The sequence below is a fragment of the Myotis daubentonii genome, chromosome 10, assembly GCF_963259705.1.
Source record: "Myotis daubentonii chromosome 10, mMyoDau2.1, whole genome shotgun sequence".
Taxonomy (NCBI): Eukaryota; Metazoa; Chordata; class Mammalia; order Chiroptera; family Vespertilionidae; genus Myotis; species Myotis daubentonii.
The window spans coordinates 34793101-34799126 of record NC_081849.1 but is presented as its reverse complement, the minus strand read 5'-3'; the positions used below and the strand labels follow the sequence as shown (position 1 = coordinate 34799126).

Below are 6026 nucleotides of genomic sequence, written 5' to 3'. Positions count from 1 at the left end.
CCTCTTCTTAAAGGATACCTTTCAGCATTTCATATAATACTGGTTTGGTGGTGATGAACTCCTTTAGCTTTTCCTTATCTGTGAAGCTCTTTATCTGACCTTCAATTCTGAATGATAGCTTTGCTGGATAAAGTAATCGTGGTTGTAGGTTCTTGGTATTCATCACTTTGAATATTTCTTGCCATTCCCTTCTGACCTGCAAAGTTTCTGTTGAGAAATCAGCTGACAGTCGTATGGGTATTCCCTTGTAGGTAACTGGGTTTCTTTCTCTTGCTGCTTTTAAGATTCTCTCTTTGTCTTTTGCTCTTGGCATTTTAATTATGATGTGTCTTGGTGTGGTCCTCTTTGGATTCCTTTTGTTTGGGGTTCTCCGCGCTTCTTGGACCTGTAAGTCCATTTCTTTCACCAGGTGGGGGAAGTTTTCTGTCATTATTTCTTCAAATAGGTTTTCAATATCTTGGTCTCTCTCATCTTCTGGCACCCCTATAATTCTGATGTTGGTACGCTTGAAGCTGTCCCAGAGGCTCCTTACACTATTCTCGCATTTTTGGATTCTTTTTTCATTTTGCTTTTCCCATTGGGTGTTTTTTGCTTCCTCGCATTTCAAATCATTGACTTGATTCTTGTGCTCCTCTGGTCTGCTGTCGGGAGTCTGTATAATATTCGTTATTTCAGTCCGTGTATGCTTAATTTCTAGTTGGTTCCCCAATATAACATCGAGGGTCTCATTAGATTTCTTGAGGATCTCACAACATTTATCGGCGGTCTCACCAGTCTTTTCGAGGGCCTTACTAAGTTTATCGGCAGCTTCTAGACAGTTCTTAAGAGACCTTAAAAGTGTGGTTCTGAACTCAATATCCTCCATTGACAGTTTTGTCCTGTTTCTTTGTCTCCGCATTTTTTATGCTTTCTTGGTACACCCCCTAGTGGTCTTTGTGCACAGTCTGGTTGTAGTTAAGCCTTGATTGTTGTCGGCAATACCGGGGGTGAGTTGACCTCCAGGCTAACTGGCTATGAGAGTCCGCTGGGTCTGCAGTGGGAGGGCTTCTGTGCTGGATCTCTAAGGCGGTGCTAATCTAGCCTTTGCCTGAGGCTATCCGGCAAATGGCTCTGCGCAGGGCTTGGGTGGAGCAGGTCCCCGGGGATCTACAGGGAGGGCCTGAGCGAGCAGTTATGGCTGCTCTCAGTTCCTTCCCCAGGGGCTCTGCCTCTCAGAGTCCCAGCAATGGCTGCAAACCTCGGAGAGAAAGCTGCCTTCGAGTTCCGACCGAAGCCAGACAGTCCCGCTTCTCCCGTTTGAGTCTTGCTCCCCAGAGACTCGCCCGGATCTGGAGCTCAGAGTCTGAAACTCCCTCCCGATTGAAAACAACCGCGCCCTCCGCCACCAGCCCGCTCCGCGCGCGCACTCCGCACCTGAGTATTTCACTTCAGCACTGCGCCTCCTCTGAGTCTGGGTATGATATTCTCTTTCCTCCTAGTTGTAGAATTTCCACTCAGCCAGCCTTCCTGTGGTTTTGGATGATGTCCGTTCTGTCCTTTAGTTATATCTCTGAAGTGGTTGTTCGAGGCAGCGATCTCCTGCGTTAACCTACGCCGCCATCTTGGTTTCTCCGGGCCTCTAGTATTTTTAATAAATGAGTTAATTTATGAATTATTTTAAAAGCAAAAAATATGCCTTGAGATTACATTTGTATTAAGAAAAGCTGGTGGCATTTAATTCTATTTTTATAGAGGGCTGGTCGACATGTTGGGAGGGAGAGCCCAGAGCAATCTTAGCTGAGAAATGAGAATTCACTGCCTCTGAAAACAATTCAGTGGATTTCAGTCACTTCCTACTTGCCGGGAGCCGGTCCATCCTTGCTGTTTCAAGGGACCTGGCATATATGGCATACGGTTCTTAATATGTTTGCTCACCTTCTTGGCGCTGTGTTTTAACCAAGGTCACCTCTCCGAGAAAGGTTGAATCCCCAGGTAGGGATTTTCCCCTGAAGTTAGGGAGGGAATAAAACCCCTCAACTAAGTGCCAGGCGGGTAATTAATCCCTTTAACTAGGAACAATCATGCTTAAACTACATAATCTTTTCTCCCTGGAATGGAGATAAGAAACGCCCTAACCTTTGTAATAGAGATTGATAGGATTGAATCAACTGGTATAAATACAGTTGTAACAAGACAGAAACACTCAGAACTCAGAACACAGAACTCATGAGACAGAATTCAGAACACAGAATCGAGAACACAGGGCTTGGAAGACAGGACCAAGAGAGACAGAGCCTAGGCACAGAACCTACACAGAACGTTCTCTAGAGACAGAAGAACTTCGCTGGAGAGAGCATGCCGGAGGATCCTGGAGAGGGACTGGCCTCGGAGCCTAGAGACAGAGCCTAGCGGGAGAACATGGCAAGGGATCCTGGACTGAACCTGACTACAGAGATTGGCAGGAGAACCTGACTGGAACCTGGACACTGAACCTGACTGGAGTACCTGTACAGAACCTGGCTGGAGACCCTGACAAGCGAACCCGGCTATGATGATCAACTGAACGCTATCTCTGTATCGTTCCTTCTTCGCCGACTCCGTCCACACCTTTGGGGACCCCTGGACCTGCTGGGGTTGGACCCCGGCACCTACTCAGTAGCAACATGTTAAGTATAATTGGTTTTCAAATACTCTCATTACATTATTTTTTAATCATTTATTTAAACATCTAAATGCCTTCAACTTACTATATAAATTGTGTGTTATTAAGAAGGAAGGCATACTGCATTGGTCATTTAATTACAGCTGCAAATTTAATTAACCAACTAGCAACCTTGTTCATCTCCTTCATAGCACGTGGAACAAGTATACTTAATTAAGTTTTGTAATTATTAATTTAATCTGTGTTCCTGATTACATTATAAGAACCAAGAAAAAAGGACTTGTGCTTCTGTCTTGCTTGTTCACAGACAGGTGTCTGATGGCTAGCGCAGTCCCTGGCACATAGAGGGGCTGAACAGACAATGTTTTAAGAGATTTAAACCTCATCTGGACTGACAGGCACAAGGAGAATGACAGGAGAGGATTCCTTGCTAGGCAGTAACCTAGACTGGACCCTAGAAGAAACGTGAAAAGTAACTGAATCCAGTCTTTTATGAATGACACGGGGAACCTGGAGACCCTTCTTAGTCTCAAGTGTCTGATTATAATACTGGACAAATTGCTCCCCCCACGTTGCAGAATATCTTTCATTGCTGTGTTCTGCTTTTCTCCTCTTCTTCATTCCTTCCTTTTTCTTTCTCTTTTACTTTCTTTATTTTCCCTATCATTCTTTCTCCCTTTTCTCCAACATGTTTTTTCCTCTGTCTTTCCTCTGCATTAATAGATTATCTCCTATATAATTGTAACTGTGCTGGATCCTAGATATAAAAGCATGACAATAACCAGGACTTTATCCTTGAGAATCTCAGTTTAGTGTGAGAACCCAACTGTCCCTTTCTCCAGCACCTTTGCTGCAATCTCTCCTGAGCACCTAGGTTAAGGAATCTGAGGGGAGTTATACCAATTCTAGCCCATGGTTTAATCTGAGACTCCTAAAATATGACCTGTACTTGCCTTTCTCTGATTCTGCTCCTCCCCCTGCAGCCTGGTCCAACTGCTCCATGAGGAGGGACAACCTGATCTGAGTAGATGAGCTTATCCTACTGGGGCTCTCCAGTGACAGGCAGACCCAGACTGGATCCTTTGTCCTGTTTGGGGCCACATATCTGCTGACCTTGCTGGGCAATGGCCTCATCATCCTCCTTTTCTAACTGGACACCCGACTCCACCTGACCATGTACTTCTTCCTCTGCAACCTCTCAGTGGTGCACATCTGCTACACTTCCAGCAGGTGCACTTCGTCCTCAAGAAAACCATCTCCTTTGCCTGATGTGGGACCCAGCTCTTCTTGCTGGCCTTGAGGGGTGTACTGAGTTCCTGCTGCTGGCTGCAATGGCTTATAACCACAACCTGGCAGTCTGTGACCCCCCTGCACTATATGGTAGCAATGGGCCCGAGGCATTAGGTGGTCCTGGCAGTGGTCTCTTGGCTTGTGGAAGTGGCTAATTCTGCAATAGAGAAGGAGGTCACCAAGCACCTGCTAACCTGTGGATACCACATGCTGGCCTGTGAGACACTGGCACTCTTCAGGTTGGCCTGTGTGGACATAACCCTCAGCCAGATAGTCATAATGGCCTCCAGCTTGGTGGTGCTGCTGATATCCTGCTGCCTGGTATCCCTGTCTTACACTCAGATTATGGCCACCATCCTGCAGATCCACTCCACTGGTGGATGCAGCAAAGCTTCCAGGTGGGACCTGTGCCTCCCACCTCACTGTGGTCTCCATGTCCTGCAGGATGGCCCTGGTTACCTACACACATCCCTGCTCCACGGCCTCAGCCGAGCAGGACAAATTGGTGGTGACCCCCATGTTGAATCAGCTCATCTACAGTCTGTGGAACAAGGAAATGAGGCTGCTCTGAGTCGGGTTCTGATGAGGAGCTCTGAATAAAAACATTAGACGTGACCTGTCATAAGAGTATGCAAGTGGGAGTGTGTGAATGTGTGTAGGTGTGTATAAGGAAGCAAGTGGGAGGACCACAATCTACAATACTATCTTTGGAGGTAATAGAGAAGTGGAATTTTAACTATGGACTGTTCTGGGTCCTGACTTAGTCTAAAAATGTAAATTACAACAATTTACAAATACATATACCCTATAGAATAATGGAACAATTTACAAATACATATACCCTACAGAATAATGGAAAAAAATATATATGCATATATAAATTAGAAAGGAAAACTAAACTCAGGGAAATACACAAAATATATTCCAAGAAAGTCAATTTCCTTGGTAAAATTTACAACTATATGTCTAAGATTTTTGCAATCAGTGAGAAAAGGGGAGAGAGGAAGCTGTAATTTACAAAATTCACTGTGCCCACAAGATCAAACTGTCCTTAACAAGAAGTGCAAATCACACATGGTCCAGCTCAGCTCAGTAGGGTGGGGGATTCATATAGGAACTTAGAGCCAAAGTCATACCAAGTTTCCCCACAACCCCGATGAGCAGGACTGGACCATGCATACGTCATGGACATCTTTCTGAGTGTTTCCCTCTGGGATTTGCTGTGGTGGCAAATGGCCAGCCAAAAAGCCCAATATTAAGGACCTCAAACACAAATATTTCTACACAATCAGGTCTAATGACATCTTCTTATGAAAACTGAGGGATGTATAAAAAAACCATGTTTGACTAAAAATCATGGCACACACCATCAGAAGTGAGCTGAGCTCTACATGAAAAAAATCGCAATTCCCCATAGGTGATAATTTTGTTCTGCTCTGATAACATACCATTAATGATTGAGCTCTCCACATCCTAAAATAGAAAGTGAAGCAGTGATCATTTTATCCAGAGCAATGTTTTTAAAAACAACTTTTAAAAATCAGAATAGGGCATCTCTTAAATATTACAGATGTCTAATATAGTTGGGACAATAATCTACTGACACCTTCTAATTATAATAATTAAAACATATTTTATATAGAAAATAATACTTATATTCTTGTCTCCACAGCAAAAGTGCATACATCTAGATTATCCAAAGTTACAGGTTAGAAAAAGGGAGGAGGAGTCCAAAATATTTTCCTACTTACCCCATTGTTTGAGGTTTAGAGTTTATATTTTTTTGGTCCTTGTCTCTTTAAAGAGACATTTGCTTCTAAGAACAGGAACAAGACAGGGATGCCCACACTCACCACTCCTGTTCGACATAAAACTGGAAGTATTAGCCATTGCAATTAGACAGGAAGAAGAAATAAAAGGCATCCAAATTGGAAAAGAAGAAGTAAAACCGTCCTTATTTGCAGATGACATGATATTATACATAAAAAACCCTAAAGACTCCATCAAAAAACTATTAGACTTAATAAATGAATTGGCAATGTAGCAGGATACAAAGTTAATGCCAAGAAATCTATGGCATTTCTAAACAGCAATA

At 43.7% G+C, this 6026-nt stretch overlaps 1 pseudogene; it reads left to right on the top strand.

Moving 5' to 3' along the window:
* The first annotated feature begins 3641 nt into the window (after positions 1-3641).
* LOC132211470 (olfactory receptor-like protein OLF3) lies at positions 3642-4531 on the top strand (annotated as a pseudogene).
* The last annotated feature ends 1495 nt before the right edge of the window (positions 4532-6026 follow it).